The 24,335-nt window shown below is 36.6% G+C and overlaps 1 non-coding gene across 1 annotated transcript; it reads left to right on the top strand.

Annotated features, from left to right (window-relative positions):
- The first annotated feature begins 339 nt into the window (after nt 1-339).
- On the top strand, nt 340-446 carry LOC145007787 (small nucleolar RNA R71). The gene has a single exon (XR_013663153.1). It is a non-coding gene; the product is annotated as a small nucleolar RNA R71 (small nucleolar RNA).
- The last annotated feature ends 23,889 nt before the right edge of the window (nt 447-24,335 follow it).

Raw genomic sequence — 24,335 nt, 5'->3', positions numbered from 1 at the left:
TTCTCATCCAAATCAAAATCCTTGGTGAGATGGGGTCCTCTACAATTTTCACATCCCACCCTCATAGCATGGATTGATTGATCCATTTTTGTCATTCTTCTATCAAGACTATCAAGCTTAGCTATCACCGCCGCTATGCTATCATTTGCCGCATTCACTGCTCCCCGACTTACTTCGTTTCTTGGATTGTGGTATTCTCTAGAGTGCTTAGAGAATTCTTCTATTAGCTCCTTGATTACCGGGGGTGCCTTCTTCGTGAGCGGACCTTGAGAATCGAGCAATTGCCTTGTGGTGACATTGACTCCATCATAGAAAATGGAGACCTCTTGTTGGCTATTAAGGTCGTGATGTGGGCAATTTCTAAGCAAACTCTTGTACCTTTCCCATGTTTCATAAAGAGATTCTCCGGGCTGTTGCTTGAAGTTGGCAATTGCTTTCTTTAGCTTGGCTATTTTGGAGGGCGGACAAAAGTGGTCTATGAACTCCTCTTTCATCTTGGCCCATGTGGTGACTGATCCTGGAGGAAGTGACTTTAGCCAATCCTTTGCAGCTCCTTTAAACGTGACTGGGAGCATGCGAAGAAGCTGGGTCTCGCGGGGGACATTCGGTACATTGAAGTAGTCGGCCACATCATTCACTTCGTCCAAGTGCTTGTAGGTGTCTTCGTGATCCTTCCCATAAAAAGGAATCTCCTTGAGTTGAGCGAGCATATGGCCTTTTAGTTCGAAAGTGGCGGTCGTGGGGATTGTGGGCTGCACAAGTCCCGGGCCGGTGTCATCGCGCATCCTCTTCTTCCATTCCCCCATGGGGACTTCATCGATATTAGCCATAGTGATGAATAAATCGTCTTCAAACTCGGAGTCGTGCTCGAATGTGGGTTCTTCGTCTTCCTCGGTCTCGTATTCGATATCTTCTTGAATTGGGTCTTTGATAGTCAAAGAGGCACTGGATGCTCCGGATTTGCTGCTCCTTTTCTTACTGAAAACGGACTTGAGGTTTTTGAGTGGCGAGTTCTTTGAAGAAGCGGATTCTCCAACGGCTTTGCCTTTGCTCTTCCTTAGTGTGGATTCCGGGTCTTCAAGAGGGGAGGGGGGGGGGGACCAGAGGTGTATCAGATCCTCGGGTCATGAAACAACTGTAAACAAAACAGAAAACACGTAAAAAGAACAAAAATAAAATAAAATATTAAAATTGAAACAACGATGTACTCGCCGAGTCGGCACGAGTGCACTCGGCGAGTTCAAGGCAAAAACAGGAAAAAAAAAATAGTTACTCTAAAAACGGAATTTTATTAAAACTAATTCTACTTATTGACTTACCTTTTAAATAACTTTGTGTGAGATAAATCCCACACAAAGGATCGATTAAATTAGAATTTAATGTTAATTTTTAGAACTATCCCCAACAACGGCGCCAAAAACTTGATGTGTGCAAACTCATTTAGTTTTAAACCTACTTTTAATTGTAAAACAACACACATAGGGAGTGAACCTATCAATGGTGGTATAGTTGGATAAGTAGGGTATCGAACACAGGGAACGGCAAATTAAAATTAAAAACTAATTCTATCTAAATTAATTAATAAAAATAGGGTTTCTCTAGTTTTTCAAGACTAGAAACTTGCTAACTATTACTAATTTAAGAACTAGAAAATAAAGACTTAACTAGATTCAATAATTGGGAAGTAACTTCTGTTTAGTTCAACTAAATTGACCCTATGGTTGATTTTAAGGTAATGGCGCAATGGATTAATTCTTTTGTTGGTTACCGATTCAATTGATTAGATTCGCATTCACTACACTAATCCTTAGCAAATAAACTAACTTAAACAGTGGCCAGTTGTCTAATTTAATTAAATTCACTAGATTAATTATTCGGGTTAATTTAGACTTGCAATAGTTAACTAATTTGGTCCTTTAGTTAACTTCTTGTGGATGATCATCACACAAGCTTGCACATGAATTTACTCAATTCTCTTATTAACTCTAGTTTCAAGTTCATTAATCCTAGACATATGACATAGTGATCACATAGCATATGAGGTTAATAATCAATAGATGTTCATACTAATCAATTATCTTCCTATTAACAGAAAATTAATTATTACTCACACACAAGGTTCTTTAGCAAGCTAAAATAACAAACATTCACCAAGTTAGAATTAATCCTACAAACCAATCAAACCATATTGTCAATTTTGTATCCCCAAACAGAAGTCTAAAGGTTTTAGCTCATAATTGAAGTAAATAACAGCAAACAAACAGAGTCCGATTGTTTAACCATAATGATAAAACAAAAGATTAAGTAGAATCATGAAATTTTGCCTCAATTATTTTTCGGGATTGAATTCTAGCTTTTCTCGTCGTCTTCTAGGGTTTTTCTGCCTTCTTAATCGCAGCTAAACTCTTCTAAATCGTCCCAGAACTCCCCCTATCATTCTGAGGAGTTATCTATATATACGAAACGACTCGTCGAGTCAGCTAGCGACTCATCGAGTCCATCTCTCAGTCCCCTTATTGTGATAGGTCTCTGGGATCCCGAGTCTTTAGCTTCTCGAATCTTCGATCGGACTCGCCGAGTAGGTGTTATTTTTGGTGTTTTTCTTCTTTGTTCCATTCTCGATCTCTCAACCGCTTCTCCTGCTTCCGAGCTTCATTTTTGGACTGAAAATATAATTCAAACACTTTTAAGTACCTTTTGTCCATAAAATGCAATAATTTAGCTAATAAATGAATAAAAACCTATACTTAATATGAACTAAATATGCACATATCAGCCGGCTGCCCCTTCAAATCTATTTATAGGGCAAAATTTTCATTTTTCACGTCGTGGACAGTTTTTCCACGTCGTGGGCTTTATCGTCATTGCATGCGTCATCGTCCACTTGCTTTGTCAGGCTCCAGAAGGCGTCAGAAGACATGCCGCGTCGTGACTACTGTTTCCACGTCGTGGTCTCTGACAATTTTGGAGTTTCACGCCCTGAACTTCAAAAATTCATAATTGTCGCATACAAACTCCGTTTTCGACGTTCTTTATATCGACACATAGGTAAAAACAAGATCTACAACTTTCATTTAGACTGAGTTGGCTAATTTTGATTTTATTTTTATTATATTATTTTTAGTAGGCCGGGACAGGAAAACTCCGCTAGAAATTCATAACTCCTTCATCTGACGTCCGTTTTCTTCTGTCTTTCTGTCGTTGCACTACTATTGATGAGATCTTCGATTCTCATTTAGAAATTTTTGGCTAAATATCGCTCGATCCCATATTCGAACTTCGGGATGTACACTACTAAGTCGAAACTTCGAAAAATCATAACTTCCTCGTACGAAGTCAGATTTAGATGTTCTTTTTATGTACTCTCTCGGTTTAACATATTCTACGACTTTCGTTTAGATTACTAAGGCTAGATATTGCTCTATCTTAAATTTGTATTTTACGACATACAGTGTTATGTCGGTTCTGTTGCGAAACTTCAACAAATCATAACTTCTTCGTTATAACTCGGATTTCGGCATTCTTTATATATTCGGAAACCTCGTCACGACCACTACGTTTTCGTGTATCAATATTGGGTTTATCTAACATTTCATTTTTACGCTTGTTTTTATTCTTAATTCATTTAAGGCACACAATTGAGCAATTAAGCATAAAACACATAATACTCAAATAATACATTGTTATTATTTCAAAATGGGTTACAAAGGTCAACCTAGACTATTATATCATCATTAATGCCTAGCCTAGAAACACGGGCGTTACAATTCTCTCCCCCTCAGAATGATTCCGTCCCCGAAATTACACATCAACAAACAAAAGCGGATAGCGACTCATCATGTCACTCTCCGTCTCCCAGGTGAGATTTTGCCCATTCGTATGTTTCCAACGGACAAGCACTAACTTGACCATCTTGCGTCGCAACTTCTTAGTTTTTCGGTCAACGATTGCCTCTAGTTCTTCAATCAACTTTTGTTCTCATCAATTCTTAATTCAGAAATTGGAATTATATCGGGAACTTCTCCCGTGAACTTCCTGAAATAACACACATGGAAAGTGTTTTGAATCCCATTCAATTCTTTGGGTAATTCGAGCTTGTAAGCTTGGTTCCCAACCCTCTGAAGAACTTTAAACGGTCTAATGAACCTTGGACTTAACTTTCCTCTTTTACCAAATCTTATAAGTCCCTTCCACAACGACACTTTAAGCAAAACTAAATCTCCAACTTCAAAAGTCATCGGTCTTCGCTTGTTGTCAGCATAGATCTTTTGACGATCCTGAGCTGCTAACATTCTCTCCCTAATTATTTTCAACTTTTCAGTAGTTTGATGGATTATCTCCGGTCCCATAAACTGCTTTTCCCCAGCCTTAAGCCAACAAGACGGGGTACGACATTTTTATCCATACATAGCTTGATAAGGTGCCATCTGTATGCTCGAGTGGAAACTATTATTGTAGGAAAATTCTACCAAAGGTAAATGTTCATCCCAATTACCTTGGAATTCCAAGGTACATGTTCTCAGCATATCTTCAAGTGTTTGTATTGTTCTTTCACTCTGACCATCAGTCTGTGGATGGTAAGTTGTACTTAAACACAACTTGGTACCCAATTCCTCTTGTAGACTTCTCCAAAATCGCGAGGTGAAATGGATGTCACGATCTGACACAATCGTTAACGGAACACCGTGTGAGCCTCACAATTTCCTTCACGTAAGAATTTGCAAGCTTATCTATAGACCATTTTTATTGGCTGCTATGAAATGCGTACTCTTAGTGAAGCGATCAACGACCACCCAAATCATGTCGTGACCATTCTTTGTTCTGGGCATTTTAGTGACAAAATCCATAGCAATGTCTTCCCATTTACCCATAGGCACAGGTAACGGTTCTAAACTCCCGTATGGTTTTTGAAGTTGTGCCTTGACCCGCACACATGTCACACACTCTGCCACGTACTTTGCAATATCAAGCTTCACCGTCGGCCACCAGTAATAGGGTTTCAGGTCCCTAAACATTTTAGTGCTACCGGGATGAATTGAGTACATGGTTTTGTGAGCTTCTTCCATCGGAAGATCTCTTATTCCTCCTGAATTAGGTATCCAAATCCGATCTTGGAACACCTTCAGTCCATGACTGTTTATACCGAACACTAACGTTTTGCCCAAACGTTCTTCCTTTCGGTCATTCTTCACAGAAGCTTCCTCTTGAGCTTTCTTTATACTCTCCACCATTGATGAGACAACTTCTGTTCTCAACGCTCTTGGCCTTTTCTTTCAAAATTGACTTTCTGACTGAGAGCATCAGCAACAACATTTACTTTACCAGGGTGGTAAAGTATCTCACAGTCGTAGTCCTTAAGTAGTTCGAGCCAGCATCGCTGCCTCATATTCAATTGTTTCTGATTAAAGAGATATTGAAGACTCTTATGATTAGTGAAAAGTTTTCACTTCGTGCTATAGAGGTAATGCCTCCATATCTTTAGAGCAAAAACTACCACTGCCAACTCCAAATCAGGTGTTGGGTAGTTCCTTTCGTGCTCTTTCAGCTGTCGAGATGAATACGCGATCACCTTATCTCTTTGGGTCAAAAAACAACCCAATCCAACCCCATACACATCGCTATAAAAGCGAAGTCTTCAACTCCATCAGGTAGAGATAAAATCGGTGCCTCACATAGCTTGTTCTTCAGCAACTCGAACACTTGTTTATGCTTATCACTCCAAGCATAAGCAGCTCCTTTGTGGGTCAAAGCTGTCAATGGAGTAACGATCGAAGAAAAGCCTTGGATAAACCTTCGGTAATATCCAGCTAATCGCAGAAAGCTTTGGATCTCCGTGGGACTTTTCGGTTGTTCCCACTTCATCACAACTTCAATCTTTGTTGGATCAACCATTATCCCTTCTTGGTTGACCACTTGACCCAAGAATTGGACTTCTCGAATCCAAAAATGGCATTTGGAGAACTTAGCATACAACTTCTCCTTCTTCAAGACTTCCAACACTTCTCGCAAGTGTCTGCCATGCTCCTCTTGGATTTTTGAATAAATCAGAATATCATCTATGAACACTATCACAGATTTACCAAGGAACGGATTATAAACCCTGGTCATTAAATCCATGAATGCTGCTGGAGCATTGGTTAGTCCAAACGACATAACCAAAAACTCGTAGTGTCCATATCGTGTTCTGAACGTAGTCTTTCCTATATCATGCTCTCTTACCTTCAGCTGATGATATCGTGACCTTAGGTCGATCTTTGAAAAATAGCTCGAACCTTGAAGTTGCTCGAACAGGTCATCAATCCTCGGCAACGGATATTTATTCTTTATTGTTGCCTTGTTTAGCTCTCTGTAATCGATGCACATTCTCATACTTCCATCTTTCTTCTTCACGAATAACACCGGAGCTCCCCAGGGTGATGAACTAGGTCTTATGAAACCTTTTTCCAATAACTCCTGAAGTTGCATCATCGGCTCCTTCATCTCCGTTGGTGCTAATCGGTAAGGTGCTTTTGCTATTGGTGTCGTCTCTGGTAACAAGTCTATTTTGAACACCACTTGTCTATCAGGCGGTAATCCAGGAAGATCTTCGGGAAATACTTCCGGATAATGACACACGACAAGAATGCTCCGCCTCTCCTTTTTCTTCCTTCTTAGCATCGATCACGAATGCTAGATATGATGTACATCCCTTAGCCAAACACTTTCTGGCTTTCATTAGCGAAATGATTCCAGAATTTACTCTACGTTTGTCCCCATACACCATAAATGACTCTTTCCCTGGTGGGTTTACTTTTACTATCTTCTTCTTGCATAAAATCTCGTCATCGTTGGCGCTAAGCCAATGCATTTCCAACACGATGCCGAAACCGTTAACTTCGATAAGCAATAATTCCAAGTTGAACTTATTCCCGTTCAAGTCAATTAAGATTTTTTTCATACGATGGCTAACAGGTATAAACTTGCGACTAGCAACTTCGACTAATAAAGCATTATCTAGTCTATCGACAGGAAAATCTAGTTTTCTACCAAATTCATGCGAAATAAAGGAGTAGTTGGCTCCAGAATCAAATAAAATTTGGGCAGGCAATTTGTTTACGAGAAATGTACCTGAAGCGACATCAGCTTCATCTTTAGCAGCTTCTAGTGTCATCTGGAAGGCTCTCGCATTCGACTTTGGTGGAATATTGGGCTTTGTTGCCTTCTTCTTCTTCTTAGGATAAATACTTTCCCTTATCTATTGTAACAGAATGATGGGTCATGTTCTGATGACCTCTCATCGTATGATGCAAAGCTTAGACTCAAGTCACTTAGATTCAAATTCCATAATGGAATATACTTTCCTTCATATTCTAATGTGATATGATCACATTTTAGCATGTAGCATTTCTAGCTACTAACTTCTTTAACAATGAGCGCGATACAATTGATCGCATTGATTTCAATCTTCCGGCTTATGTAAGATGCTACATCGAACTTGGTTCTATAAACCACGTAACAAATTCATCGTAGTCGGACTCAATTTGATATATAAACACTAGGGTCAGAATATCAATCATCTTCTTAGTCATTACCGAAACAATGGTAACGACATACTTGAATAAAAACGGAATCAATCACTAGCTTCTTGGTAACCTTGTGACTTTCCCTGATCCAAGCGTGAGTCCTGTGCTTCCAGTAGTATAGATCTTTAATACTATTCACACCTACTCATACTCGTCCCAAGTATTGTCTTGTAGTCCCCAAGTCCTAAAATCACCAAACAATTTAACACATATGAATGTGTCCAATTAATAATAAAAAGTTTCCTAGACTCTACTAGGACTTCTTCCATGCACATATTCAATCATCAATCATGCTTCAACTCGGTTGGTGATGGAAATTCCAGATTATGGAACAACTTCAAGAATTACACCAATCGTTCCATCATCTTACCAGTCGAAGGTGTACTTCAGACATACCGTACTCCTCTAAACGTTTTGTTATTTTATCATACATAAACTAAAGGCAAGACACCATTCTTACGATATCTTACGATAGGTGTCATTCACTATCATAAGCCTTTCATTTCCTCCATTCACTCAATTCTCTACGAGTCTTCACCATAACATTTTGTACACCCAAGAAGACGTTCAGTGTATCGGGCGACAATTTAAGATACGAAAGCTTTATTTACAATAGACGTATAAATGTCCTTATCACTCCGAAATGTTTACATTCTAGTTCTAATATTGTCATTATACGCTTAGAATCCTAAACACATAAGGTATCCAGATCCGGTTGGCAACAAACCATAGATCCAAACAAATAATATCATATATGGCAATCATATAACATTTAGCACATAAAAGCACTTTAGGAAACTTTCCTAAAATAAACTAGTGCTCGTGTCTAAATTATAACATACATATATCTCATAATCTTCACTTAGCATTCTAAGTTTAAGTCTAGAAATCCTACAAATTCCTAGTTCGCTTAAACTAATGCTCTGATACCAACTGTGACATCCCCAAAATCACGGCCATAAAAGACCAGTTTCATTTATGCTTTTAAAATTATTTCAATGTAAATCCATTGATTTAAAAGAGTTTCGGAATTTGTTCCTAAAACAAAATATGATAATATAAAGTCTATCAAAGCATTTCATCCAGAGATGCATTTTCATTATATAACAATATTCGGAATGTCATGTTTCGATAAACAGACCAAAAGCATAAACAAAAAAAGATAGACCATACAATAGTTACATATAACAACTGGTCTAATATCAAAATATCTTGATAAGTCATCTAACTTTTGGTCTCGCGCCATTACCTGTAATACAACAAAACTGAGTGGGTCAGGCGTGGGAGCCTGGTGAGCATATAGGATTTTCAACCCACAATAAATAATTATATTTAATTTCATCAACCAACAATAACCCGATTACGCATTCCCATTATCCTCACTTTACGTCCCTAAAACAACATCTATCTCAAGGGACCTAATCTAGGATTTTTCATCAGGACGAAAATTACTCCAAGGGTTTTCCTCAACAATAGATGTCCTAAAGGCAACCATGAGGGGGATAGAGTATACCGGTGAACATCAAGCCCACAACACCTACAGGTTACGAACCTGCCAGCGTTCCACAGGACAATCTAGAAAGAGTCTGTGGTCAGCATCCATACTCCGCTAGATGACTAGATTAACAACAACAACATCGAGGCCTCTCATCATTTTATCACACATCAACTATCTACCCATTCTTTACTTAAACATTTTAGTAGATAAATATATATATATATATATATATATATATATATATATATATATATATATATATATATATATATAAACATACATATACAACTTAAAATCATGTATAATATATCCATTCAATATTCAAACCAAATAACAGATAATATGCAACACATAGCACGTATTCTTATAGAGATACTTCATATCTATGTGTTAGAAGAAAGTAAATACACACTCACTTGATCAGAAGATGGTCGGACAGCACTACGGCTTTAAAAGTAGTATTCTTTGGTGAAACCGGGATCACTTCGCACACCGGGCTTCTTGCGGGCAGAGCGTTGACTCGGAAACTCTTTTCTTCTCGGGATCTTCGGGCTTCGGGACTTGCTTCGGGTCTCGGGATGATACCGGGGCTTTGGAAGTACTTCTTTGCATGTAAATCGAGGTAATATGGGTGAGAGAAGGGTGAATTAGCAACCTTGGCCGGCTGCCCCTTCAAATCTATTTATAGGGCAAAATTTTCATTTTCCATTTTGTGGAAGGTGTTTCCACGTCGTGGGCTTGATTGTCATTGCATGCGTCATCATCCACTTGCTCTGTCAGGCTCTAGAAGGTGTCAGAAGCCATGCCACGTCGTGGTCTCTGACAGTTTTGGGGTTTCGCGCCCCGAACTTCAGAAATTCATAACTTTCGCATACGAACTCCGTTTTTGACGTTCTTTATATAGACGTGTAGGTAAAAACAAGATCTAAAACTTTCATTTAGACTTCGTCGGCTAAGTTTGATTTATTTTTATTAAATTATCTTTATATTATTTTTAGTAGGCCAGGACACGAAAACTCCGCTAGAAATTCATAACTCCGTCATCTGACGTCTGTTTTCGTCTGTCTTTCCATCGTTGCACTAATATCGATGAGATCTTTGATTCTCATTTAGAAAGTTTTGGCTAAATATCTCTCGATCCCATATTCGAACTTCGGGTTGTACACTGCTAAGTCGAAACTTCGAAAAATCATAACTTCCTCATACGAAGTCAGATTTAAACGTTCTTTTATGTACGCTCTCGGTTTAACATATTCTACGACTTCGTTTAGATTACTAAGGCAAGATATCGCTCTATCTTAAATTTGTATTTTACGACATATAATGTCGTACCGGTTCTGTTGCAAAACTTCGATAGATCATAACTTCATCGTTATAACTCGGATTTCGGCATTCTTTATATATTCGGAAACCTCGTCATGACCACTACGTTTTCGTGTATCAATATTGGGTTTATCTAACATTTCATTTTCACTCTTTTTTTATTCTTAATTCATTTAAGCAACACAACTAAGCAATTAAGCGTAAAACACATAATACTCGAATAATACATTCTTATTATTTCAAAATGGGTTACAAAGGTCACCCTAGACTATCATATCATCATTAGTGCCTAGCCGGGAAACACGGGCGTTACATTTCGTGCCTATTCCTTAGGATAATCATTAGGAATGAATGAACGAGGAATAGTTGATTCTTAAGGTAGATCCTTAAGAGTAAATAAGATAATGGGGATGGGTAATTGGGTTGATTGATTGTTTGATGATTAAATATAATAATCATATTAATGTGGGTTGAAAACCCTATGTACTCACCGGGTTTCCCAACTGTTTAAAATGAATAAAATAATGGGGATGGGTAATTGGGTTGATTTATATCACAGGTGTTGATATGAAGTCACATTAGACTGAGAGATTAACGAGATATAAATCACTAGTGATAATGAATGTAAGTTTTGTTTATGCTTATGTTTCTGTATTGACGATGATATCCCAAATGTTTTAAAATGAATAAAAATACTTATCTTCGGAAATGATTGATAACGTATTTATCATGTTTTACTGGGAACAAATTCCGAAACATTTTTATTAAAATAGGTACTCTGAGTTTTATAAAGCATAAACAAAATCGGTCTTTTCTGACCATGAAAATGGGGATGTCACAGATATAGTGAGGATAACTCACCTTGGAAGGCCGGACTGAACCACAAAATCACGCTCCAGAAACACTGCCCAAACTCCAACACCTATCACCATCAAAGATCCAATTCATAAATACCTGCTTACCAATTATCCTCAAAAGTCAAAACGGTCAACCCTTGGTCAAAGTCAAAGTCAACTATAAAGGTCAACAGCCCATGTTGACTTCAACTCATCGAGTACCCTCAGCTACTCGCCGAGTTCCTTGCATAACTTGCCAACTCGCCGAGTCACCATGCCACTTGTCGAACCCATGGCAATCTTCATCGGACTCGCCGAGTTGTTCATCCAACTCGTCGATTTCATGACCATCGTCATATGACTCGCCGAGTCTACCATGCGACTCACCGAGTCCCTTCAGTCCTTCATCCATACAGATGCTTTTTAAGCCATGCTAAGGCTCCATACCGCAGATCCAACTTCCCAAGGCATGCTTATCACGTAAAGTTTCAAACTTTATGTGCATGCAAGGCTCTAATGACCCAAAATGCAAAAACTATCACACCCCAAAACCGGAACGGCGGAAACGTCCTGGGGTGGATGACGTCATGTCAAGTATCACAACACATGCATTATTGTAGTCAAAGTACAAAAAAACATTGCATTAATAGTAATAGTTTTACATGCTTACATTACAACAATTTAAAGTAATACAAGTAATAGAATAAATACAGCGAGGTACTAAGCCATCTTCATCAACAGCTCCGGGGGTGTACCTGTCTAATTGTTGACCTGAGAATACAAGTTATTTGAAAAGCGAGTATCAGCATTTTTAAAAATGCTGGTGAGTTCATAAGTATTTAGTGTCATTTAGTCAAATAACTTTATAAAGTAGTAGTTTAAGTGTTTTCTGTGTATTAGTGTTCTTTCCAGAAAATCCTATATTTTCTTTAATAAAAGCAGCCTTCTACCAAGACTGGTCAGTGTAATGTGGTAAAAAGAAGTTTCCCTTAATTTCTATTATTATCAAATACTGAATTTGATTATTAAAGAAAGCAAGAGACGTCAGGGAATAACATATGCCTCAGCAGTGAGGACTGCTAACTAAGGCAAAAGAATCATAGACTCTAGGAGAGTATCGAACTAACGACAAGCTTGGTTCAGTCTAACAAATGGAGACACAGACCCCAGAAGGTACCAAATGAAAGGTACAGCTGGTAAGGTCTAAAACAGTGAACGCAGACCGAAGACGATACCAAATGAATGGTACATCTTGCAAGGTCAAAACAAAGACTACCGACCGCAGACAGTATCAAATGAAAGACACGTCTAGTAAGGTCAAAACAGTGAAGACAGACCGCAGACGATACCAAATGAAAGGTACATCTAGTAAGGTCAAAACAGTGAAGATAGACCGCAGACAATACCAAATGAAAGGTACATCTCGCAAGGTCAAAACAGTGAAGACAGACCGCAGACGATACCAAATGAAAGGTACATCTCGCAAGGTCAAAATAGTGAAGACAGACCGCAGACGATACCAAATGAAAGGTACATCTCGCAAGGTCAAAACAGTGAAGACAGACCGCAGAGGATACCAAATGAAAGGTACATCTCGCAAGGTCAAAACAGTGAAGACAGACCGCAGACGATACCAAATGAAAGGTACATCTCGCAAGGTCAAAATAGTGTGACTCTGAAAAAGGTGACATCAGCATACAGTGTAAATCGCTGACGAAATACCGTTACCTTAAAGCCATGAATTATAAGGCAACTCAGGATACTCGTAACCATACTGACTAGAGTTTCAGACACCCTACAAGCATCTATATAATGTGACATTTGTCACCCCTTAGATTGGTAGGCTGTGGACTGTAGCTAGCAGTCAGGGTGCGGGGTTGTCAATCCCGTATAGGCCTATACACACAATGTCCGCTCTCCCTACAGGAGACTCTGGTTACCAACTAGATGACGGAGAAGGCCGCGTCCCTAAGATGCATCCCAAATAGAGGAGAGTGTGTTACTAGGAGGGAGTGGGTTTCTAATGTAAGTATAGACTAGAGGTAGAGACTCTTAACTGAACTGACTAGAGGATTTCCTGTATGTCCATACTCATATACATAGTATATAACTAATGAACCAAACGACCTTCGGACGGCCACCCGATCCCACCAGACCACATCTCAATGAAGAAAAGGAAATAGGGTGGATGAGCCTTCCTAAGTCTTTCAATCATTACTTATGTGTATCTATATAAGCACAGACGTACATCTAACTACGACTGAGTGTGTAATAATTGAAGACATATCGTCGTGGTGTGAATTCATACAGTGTGGAATAACAGAATCGGAAAGTATAAGTGTATCATGTATAAGTGATTCTTGTGAAGTAGGAGTGTCTAACGAGTGAAGTAGGAGCGGTCGCAAGTGAAGTAGAAGTGTCGAACAAGTATAAGCATATCACGAAGTAGAGGCGACAATAAGTGAAGTAAAAGCGTATCAAGTATAAGTGAAGTAGAGTCGTTATCAAGTATAAGTGAAGAAGAAATCGTATCACTAAGTAAGAGCGTGAATAAGTATAAGCGTCATCAGGTATACGCGACTACAAATATAAGTGAAAGCGTTACCGAGTAGGAGTATAAAATAAGTATAAGCAAAGCAGCAGTATTTAACAAGTAAAAGTATACGTTTAAAAAGGAAATCTTTAATGAAAAGCCTTTATGTACAGAGAAAATCCCAAATTGTATTCTTTTGTAAAATATGTTTAAAAACCTTAGAGGATCTTTCATAAACTAATTTAAAATGAATTTGGATAAATCAGTATAAGTAAAAGTTATGAAATAAGTAAAAGTCATTATAGTGTCCCACTCGGTAAAACAGTGTAAAGTGGTAAAATTTTGCGCATGCGGGTTATCAATCACATATGATTGACATGATAACTGGCATGTTTAACTTGTATCCCCCCCCCCCCCCCCCCCCCCGCGGCCCTATAAAACATTTAAAAACATTAAAAGGTTCATTCAGGGGTATGAACTCACCTGGTGTAAGTAGGTCCAACGAGAGTGTTGTTTGGGCGTTCGGTGCCACGTAAGGACTCGAACACACTCAATGACCTATTTAACATATGATAACATATGTTCACATACAATTAGTATATTTAATGCCAATTACACAAATATACGCGCTCAAAGGAGTGGAAAACACTTTTGGTTAAGTGTTTGGGGTCCCGAGTAGCGTTTAAGGGTGCTAAGGGTCTCCTATCAGTTGTGGAACTTTGCTAAACTCAAATATCAAGTGTGTGAATGGGTTTAAAGCATTAACATGGACCAATTTGGAGTTTACGGCCCAACTCAAGGGAGTTTACGGCCGTAAACTCCCAAGGGTATGTTCTTGGGTGTTTTATGCTTCTAGCTTGTTCATGGGATTTTTCTAAGTACTTTTCATAAAAGGCATGAGTGGATTTGAGGCTTCTAAGGGCATTATATTGGAGTTTACGGCCTAGGGACACTCCCATGGGAGTTTATGGCCGTAAACTCTCATACCTTGGATTTTGTGAAGTCTTAAGCCCTAAATACCTTCCTAGCAACTTATAATGAAGTGTGATGCCATTTTGGGGGATTAAAACTACCATTTGAGTGTTTTTTGGGGAGTTTACGGCCTAGGCACTTGCTTGGGCCGTAAACTCCTTTTTACACCTCCATTTCACGTGTTTAAGTCCTTAACTCCTTCCTAGTATTTTATAGAAATAGTCTAAGGTCATTTGGGGGGCAAAAACCAACATTTGGGCATGTTTTGGGGAGTTTACGGCCTTGACATGTGTCTGGGCCGTAAACTCCTTTTTCCCCCTCATTTTGATGTGTTTAAGTGATCAAAACCCCAAATACTAAGTCCCTAAATTATGTATGAAGCCTAAGGGTGGTTTGGGAGTGTTTTGGAGGCATTTTGACATAGTTTAGAGGTGTTTACGGCCTAAGCATGTGCTTGGGCCGTAAACTCTCTTTTATGCCTCAAATCATTGTGTTTTAATGTTTAAACACTCCTAGGCTAATACCTCAATTTATTTCCAAGCCATTAAGGACAAGTTTGGGTCATTTTGGCCTCATTTTAGGTGTTTACGGCCTAAGAAGGAGCTTAGGTCGTAAACTCCTTTTCCATTGCTTCTAAGTCCGATTTTTGGGCTATAAACACAAATCATAATGTTTAGAATAAGCTAGGGTAAGCGGACTTACGATTTGGAAACGTTTGGTTGCGGATTCGGGGAGAAAACGGGTCTAGAGAGAGAGTATAGAGAGAGTGTGTAAAAAGTCTCCATTAGACTCCACTCACCCTTATATAGGGTTTTGAGTCGGGGCTCAGTGGTATTTTACCCGATACTGCTGTCAAACGAGGCTTTTGGTCGCACCCGATTTAGTGGTCGTAACTATAAAACTTGACATTTTCCAATTTAATGGAAATGTGTGTCATGTGTTTTTATTCCCTTATATCACGACTTATCGGCATATACACTATAAACAAATGGGATGTTTATTGAATTGACGCCCTCTAACTAACGGAACTTTTATACATTGGAATATTCCGTTAACGGTAACGGGGAAAATGTAACGGTAACATTTGGATTGTCACAAAAACCAAGCTTGAAATGGGGTTTTACACTTAAGGAGAGGTCCATAATTGCCAATGTTGATAGCTTTATGGTCTTACAAATCAAGGAGAGTTCAGATCTGAAGTTACAACTTCAGATCTGAGCTCATACCCAAGAATAACTTCATAACAAAGCCAAGAGGCCCTAATTTCATCAAAAGATATCTAGAAAGGAATGAGGCCAAGATCATGAATTGATACCTCAAATGAAGCTAGATGAGATAGACTTCAGACCCACAACGTTCTTGCCTCCAACTTCTTGATCTTCAAGCTTCTTGCATCAAGGTCTTCTTTCCAAGCTTGAAATTTACACTAATATGGAGCACACACACGAATTAGGGTTTTTGGACTCTCAAGTGGCTGCAAAGGAGCAAAAGGGAGGCTAATGATCCCTTAAATAGGGTGCCAAACCGCGGAAATTAGGGTTTCACCCTCCAGCTCCAACTCGTCGAGTCACTCTTCTGACTCGGCGAGTTGGTCACTTTACCACATGGCCCAAACCCGATGCTACTCGACGAGTCAGGCAACCATCTCGTCAAGTAGATCTTTAATTTATGAGAATTTATAACCATAAATTAGTATTCGAGAAACGAGGCGTTACAAAAAAGTGTGTTATGACCCGTGGCCACATGCTTGGTGGGGGCGGCTCCTTTGTATGTTGTGGATAAACAGGATAACCAACTCTATGAACACGAGGAAAGGTTGCACAACATACTAGAGATGGGTGTGTCGAATTTGTAAGTTTATCAAGGCTGAACCTGCTTCAATTACAAGCAAAAAAGAAACATGGGAGGAAGACAACAAAATAGTGGAGAAAAGAAAACATGGTGTAAGTTTGTTTGGAGCCAAAGGCTTTTTCTTATTGATAAATGAAAAGGAATTTAATTGAATAGAACATAAAATGTTTGATCCTATTTATGCTAGACTTAATTAGAATGCTAATCTAATTAAAACATTGCAGAGAATAAAACTCATGTAAAACTAATTAAATAAAATTTTCTACTTTGCCCTTGGAACTAAGACTGCTTTTGAACTAGTTTGGATCAAAACCGACTAACCCAACAATACCCCCTTAATCAGTTCAGGCATACCAGTTGTTCATAATATTGTCAATTATCTTTGGATTAGTTTTCCCTATTGTTTCTCCTATGTAGGACACTCATTATTATAGTGACAAAAATTATCATATTTGTAACATTTAATGTGGCTTTTATCCTGGACATGTTCGTTACCATCTCGACTCTTTCGAGATACACGACCTCTTCCCCAGCCACATCCAAATTCATCCCGATCTGAACTTCCATTGTCACAATGCTTAAAACATAAGATTTTCTTAACTAGCCAACAACAACCCACCCTTGAATGTCCTCCACTTTCTCAGTTCCTTTTATACGCTCCTCGTATGCCTTTGATCTACTACCGGCCTTGTCAAAAAACATTGAATCCAACTTGAAATATTGCTCTGCTGAAACCACAATCTGGAGAAAGGACTTAGGCATCGAGTCAAGTAATCTTTTCAATAAATCCATTTTTTTCAAGCTCATAGCCAAGGCTCTTTGCTTTTAAGGCTAAACCAATCAATTTTATCACGAAATCATCAACCATTTCACACCCCCCTTCATCCACAAAACTTTATGTTCCTTCTTCAAGGTTTCAAGTCGATTCGTTCTCACCCGATCCACTCCCAAATACCGTGTTTTTAGCCCATCCCACACTTGATTTGGGTCGGTGTAACTCGACATTTTCAAAACAATGTCTTCGGGCATAACTTGAAACTAGAAAGCATAGGCTTGTTTCTTCTCCTTTTGGATTCGATTCTTCACCTAATGCCCATGGTTCGAACGTCTCCCATATTCCTTATACATTCATAATCGATTGACTTTGACTGCATATACCAAATAATTCGCTCGGCTCACAACCGGAACTTGGTACTATATCGAACCTTTAACTGGTACTATCGACATTCTATTCTCCCTTTTTACAGCCCTAACCTCTTTAATCTAGTTTATTCCAATAGCACTCATCCACCGATCAAGTAAACATTGTCACAACCACCTTCACCATCTTCCGTAACCTGCAAAATTGAACTGAATCAAAGTCACCTACATTGATGTCTTCATGTTTATTTATCACGCACCTCCGGTTAGTCTCTTTTTATTGTTAGTAGAACCCCGATCAAGATAAACTGGGGTTGCTGTTAAGATGCTTCAACTTGCGTGAAAAACGACTCACATCCCCTTCAAATGAACCCGCTCTAATACCAAATGTAAGTTTACCAAGGCTAGAACATGCTTCAGTTACAAACGAAAAAAGGAACATGGGTGGGGGAAGAAGACAATATAATAGATAAAGAGAAAATAAAACATCATGCAAGTTTGCTTAGAACTAGATGTTTTTTTATTGATAAAGAAAAAGGTACTAAATTGAATAAAACATAAAATATTGATCCTATTTATACTATATTAAACTAGAATCAAGATCTAATTAAAACATTGCATGGAATCAAACTCAATAAAAAACTAATAAATTAAAACTTTTCTATTTTGTCCTTGGAACTAAAACTGCTTTTGAACTTGTTTGGATCAAAACCAATTAACCCAACATGATTCGTTGTTATATATGATTTTGACTTAACTAATTTGACATCAGCCAAATTTTGATCAGACTAATTTCGCGTAGTTTGCTTCAAGTAAGACTTTTTTTTTCGTGTCAACAATTACCCACATTATATTATCATTGGACTCTTTCTTAAAGTATATCTATAACATCCAAATTTTCAAACCAAACTTTTCATTTTTAATTTACCTAAAATATTGTTCATAAAACCAAACCATCAGAAAATCACAAGTATCAAGTACAAATCATCACTACAAATATTAGGGGGTCCTAAAATATCCAGTAATAAAATCTCCAAGCTAATGTGTACAATCAAGCATTCGCTTTCACATGACCCTCAGAAGTACCTAAAACACATATAATCAACAACTGTAAGCATGAAGCTTAGTGAGTTCCCAAAGATATTCCAATACATCACAACACATAAAACAACTATGGGTTATCAGCAACCCTAGAGACTACCCGAAGTCTCAATGGGCAAACAACATGCCCCGTGGGTTATCAGCAACCTTGGAGACTAGGCGAAGTCTCAACACATATAAAAACACATACACATTAATAGCATTTAAACCCAGCTGGTCATCACATGTAACTATATACAACTATTCTACCAGGCAGGTAAGAATAATTGAGGAAACTCACCTGAATTGATGGCTGATATATCTCACTCTCAAACTGCCGAAACTAGACTCTACCTAATAAACACAACAAGTAACACTAATCAATTAAAGTCATTAACCCAACTCACCATTCCAATCCCCATAACTACACCCCTTTAAGTCAAAAAGGCCATTTTGTCCCTCCAAGTCCCCAAGACCCTCAACGTTTGACCAAAAGTCAAAAGTCAGAAAAAGTCAACAGTCTCGGTCCGTACGCGGGGTGTACTACGTTTACGCGGGGCATAATGTTCGAACCAACATGATCGGGTTCGTTCCAGACTACGCGGGGCGTAGTCAGGAGTACGCCCAACATACACAACCTGACCCTAAACTCTTAAATAAAACGTCTTATTCCTTTAAGACACTTATTCCAACCCCAGATCTGACCTCTAGATAATGTCTTAATCCATATAGCCTCTGACTTTAAGCCTTTGCATGGCTAAAGAGGGCTTAATCCTCAAAACCCTAATTTTTACAACACTCAAGGTCACTTAACTCATGCATGGGCCAAAGGAAACGATCAAGCAACCATTTTTATAAACCAAAGCATCCTAAAACACCTTAAATGACAGATAATAAGCTCTGTAGTGCTCCAACTCACAAAGATCCAAACTTTAGAACAAATAACTCATAAATGACCATCAAATGAGATCTAGAAAGAATATCAGCAAGGCATGGACTTTATACCCTCAAAAGATGCACAAAGTGAAGGAGTTTCTGGATCCACAAGCTTTCATGCAGCACCACCTTCTTCAATGACCTTCTTTCTCCACAAGAATGCACAAAATTACGGAAAAGACTCCAAGATCTTCACACTCAAGGCTAAGGTTTGATGCTAGGGCTTAAAGGGAGTGGAGGCTGATTATGGGAGGTCCAATGGTGAGATAATGTGTTTAAATAGAGGTGAAACCCAAAAAATTAGGGTTTGACATATGTTCGTGTACGCCCAACATACGTTGCCTCCATCCCGATTCACTTAAAGGCTTACGCCCAGCGTACAAGGCCGGTACACCCAACGTAAGTCTAGAGATACTTAACTTAAGTTCATGAAAAGGTTAAAATGGTACCTTGGGGTTTGGAATCTTACAATATCATATACAAATGTACAAAAAAATAGAAATGCCATATGGCGGATTTGACAGTGGAATAACACAATTGACAAATGAATCATGAAACTAAAAATGGAAGTAGAAGGAAGGAAAACAAACGCAAAACTAATAGCGACAACAATCGACAATTGTGGTGACACGTATGGAGAGAAACAAAAGGTGCATCTTTTTTCAACTATTGGCAACGACACCAATACCGACAGTAGAGATGGGGTTTACCAAGAAAATTTGACGCAGATTCGTTCAATTAGCATTAATGACAACACTAAAAGCGGCGACAAAACTTGCTTTCGTTGTTGTTAATGTCGCCGCTAATTTCTTGTTTTGTGATAGTGCATAGTGTTAATGTCGCCACTAATTTCTTGTTTTGTGATAGTGCATGGGTTGATAACAACTAATAGACAAACGACCATAAACACTTCTTTATTTGCTTGTTATATCATGCTATTTATGTACTTTTGCTCTTTAGCTCCTTTGTTCGAGGATTGTTTATTTGAAATAAAATATTCTATTTAAAAAAACTAATAAAAAATGACTTTCGATGGAGTTGATTAACAAAATGTCAATTTATTATAAAAAAACATATTTGGGACGTTATAGTATATAGGTTGATAAAGTCCCTTATAGGTTAAAACGTGATCAAAGAAAATATAATGATAAATTAAGTTCTACATTGGTTCGATATTGATTTATATAAAAAAAATGTTTCCATGTATATTAAGGAAAACATTAGGGAGAGCATAATAATCAAAAAACCGAACCAAAACCAAATTAACCGATATAACCGAATCATTTTAAAAACCATTGGTTTGGTTTCTAATTTTTGTTAACCGATAACTAACGGTTCGATTATGGTTTTATATTAACCGAACTGTTAACTTATATTTTAATATATAAAAATTATAGATTATATATAAAATAATATAGTCAAACTTATTTAAGATCCATTAAAATATTGAAAATATAATCCATCAATCATCACTTATCAGGAGACGAACGAGCAATCAAATCATCTAAAACTGATCACGTAGACACACACAATCTTCCAATTATGCATTGAGTTAGATTATTGATTAATGTTGTAATTCGTAATCAACTAATTCTACAATTTGTAAACATTATTCACAATTAATTTAATCTTCATACTCAAAATTGTAATCGAAGGTTTCTCACACCGTTAATCCTAATCAAAAATTGTTTTAACTTTACAGTCATATTCGAAACATTTTTTGACTTTATAATCAAGACTTTTAGGTAAGTTAAGTTTTTGGTTCTTCTTGACTCTGTGATATATTAAGAATGTATTTTTTTGAAAATTTTTGGTTTTTATTATTTATTGTTTTTGACTTAATCACATTGAATATATATGAGTGATTGTCTTTTTTTTATCCAATAACACATAATATGAATGTTTTACTCTTTTATGTTATAGTTTTTGATTTAATCGTATTGAACTTGTATGAATGTTTGACTCTATTTTAATATTAATATCAATTATCAATCTATGAAATTATTAATGTCAATTTTTTTTAATGTTTTATATTTTTATTGAATGTTTTTAATTTTGAATGTGACTTGTGTTATTTCACTATAAGTATTAAATGTACACATTTTATTCTGTTACTATAAGCTAGGTTACAAACATTGGCATCGATGACTTTTTGGTATTCTATTTTCATTTTTTATGTCAATATACTTTCGTCATTATATTATTTTTAACATTATGGTTAACCAATATTAACCATTAACAAAAACCGTTAACCGATAAAAACCATTAACCATAACAAATATTAACCATACCCAATGGCTACCAAAATGCATTAACCAATCATAATGGTTATGGTTCGGTTTTAACTAATAACCGAACCAAACCGCCCCATACACACTTCTCGAAAACATGGATATAACCGTTGTGTTGTAAATGTATATAGATGACATTGTGATAACACTGAATAGTGAAAAGGAAATAGATTTTACGAAAGCATTTTGTTTAAATAACTTTTTGTTTCATTAACTTAAGGAAAGAGAACTCATTCGTACAAAACAAATTTCTTCATACGCAACAATTTGTACTTTCAAATTTCAAATATTGTATTGTATAACTATGTTAAGCATAAAATGTTTATACCAAGGTTGTAAAAATCGTTCGACGTTAGCTAGTCAGTGGACTAGGGTTAAGGTATTAATTGACTAGACGGTGATTAATCGGGGGATTAATCGGAGATCATTAATTGCTAATTTGTTGAATTTTTAAAAATTGAATGTGACTAATATCATATAAAAGTTCATAAATACCACTAATATCATAAAAAAAGAAGTTAATATGATTAATACAACACTAATCATACCTTAAATAGTTTTTATTGCGATATAGCTTCTTCAAAGTGTTAAATTTTCATCGGGTTCTACTATTTCTCTCATTGTATATGCAGGGATTAATCGCTAGACGCCCTCTAATCGGTTGAGTAGCGCCTAGGGATTAACCGGAGATTAATCGGGACCTATTCGGGATTTTTACAACACTGGTTTATACCAATCATTTCCCTTAAGAAAAACAATAAAAATTTATGACTATGATTTGTTGAAGTACCTAAGGCGTGAGGGTTTGTATTTGTCCTAATGGAAATAATATTGGGAACTTTCACATAATTTCGGCTTGATTAGTTGTAGAGTGATGAACACTTATCTAAACCTAAATGTTTCTCTATGCGGTTAAGGAGTAGTTTAAACTTTAAATGACCGTTTTTAAGTAATGTTATAAAATTTCAAAAAAAGATAGGAAGCTTATTTACATGCAATTTATAGGCGTGGTATTTCCCTCTCAAATAAAATATTGAGCAAATTTATTTATGTTCCAGAAATCTTTTACTTAAAGTAACATAATAAGTTTTAAGGTAGTTTTAACTTTTAACTTTTTGAAATGAAATCGATATTTAGATGTTTTGGCTTTGGTGTTATTGACAGTTTTAGATCAAATAATTAGTATTTATATTCTCTAAATTCGTGTAACCTAATATAATAGATATCATTTTATGACATAAGCTATAAAATCTATCTCTCGTGTCTGTGATAGATGTAGTCAATCATCTTAATTGTGAACAACATAAAATGACCGTCTTGTTTGTGGTTTTTGCATTTACTACTCTGTTGAATGAATCGCTAATCAAGTTGTTGTCTAAGCCTAACATGATTTTTTTTCTTGTTCTCGTGTTTTTCACTCATATCATGGTAAAATATAAAATAGTCAACAATGTTTGTAGAAATGTAATATAGAATGCGTTCTTATTTTTAATTATCTTTTATGGGTTGAGAGAGAATAAAACGATAAAAAATCAGACAATACATCGAGTAAGTGTTCTTATTTTTATTTATCTTTCATTATTTATTATTATTTTTTTTCACTCACCAATTATATATATATATATACATATAAATATATATATATATACATATAATATATATATATATATATATATATATATATATATATATATATATATATATATATATATATATATATATATATATATATATATATATATATATGGAAATGATCAAATGAGAACACCTAAAAGGTTGAGAACGCGATAACAAGTATATTCATTTGTGGAAAAATGATAAGTTTTTACGCATAATCAACATAAATATGCTTTTTCTCTTCAATTGAAATTAAAGACGTAAAAATTTATCATTTATCCACAAATGAATGCATGGAATCGCAAATGAATATATTGTGTTCTCGCGTTCTCAAACTTTTTGGTGTTCTCATTTGATCCTACTCCTATATATATATATATATATATATATATATATATATATATATATATATATATATATATATATATATATATATATATATATATATTCATCAATATAGAAAATTCAAATCTGAACATCCTGAAGATGACCAAAAAGACCGAATTTCCCAACCGGTTTCTTGAAAAGATAATAATAATTAACAAAAAATATCTTTGATAAATATAACAAATCAAGAATATATAACACATCAACATATGTTTAATAGGTTTATTAGATGGAAAAAGAAAACTCACCAGAATTCCACAAAGAGTTGTCAGCCCTTTCAATGAGCTCACAAATATACTTACACCGTGT

The sequence above is a fragment of the Lactuca saligna genome, chromosome 7, assembly GCF_052625555.1.
Source record: "Lactuca saligna cultivar CGN05327 chromosome 7, ASM5262555v1, whole genome shotgun sequence".
NCBI classification, from domain to species: domain Eukaryota; kingdom Viridiplantae; phylum Streptophyta; class Magnoliopsida; order Asterales; family Asteraceae; genus Lactuca; species Lactuca saligna.
Note: the sequence above shows the minus strand (reverse complement) of the source record. Positions and strands in the feature narration are given on the sequence as shown.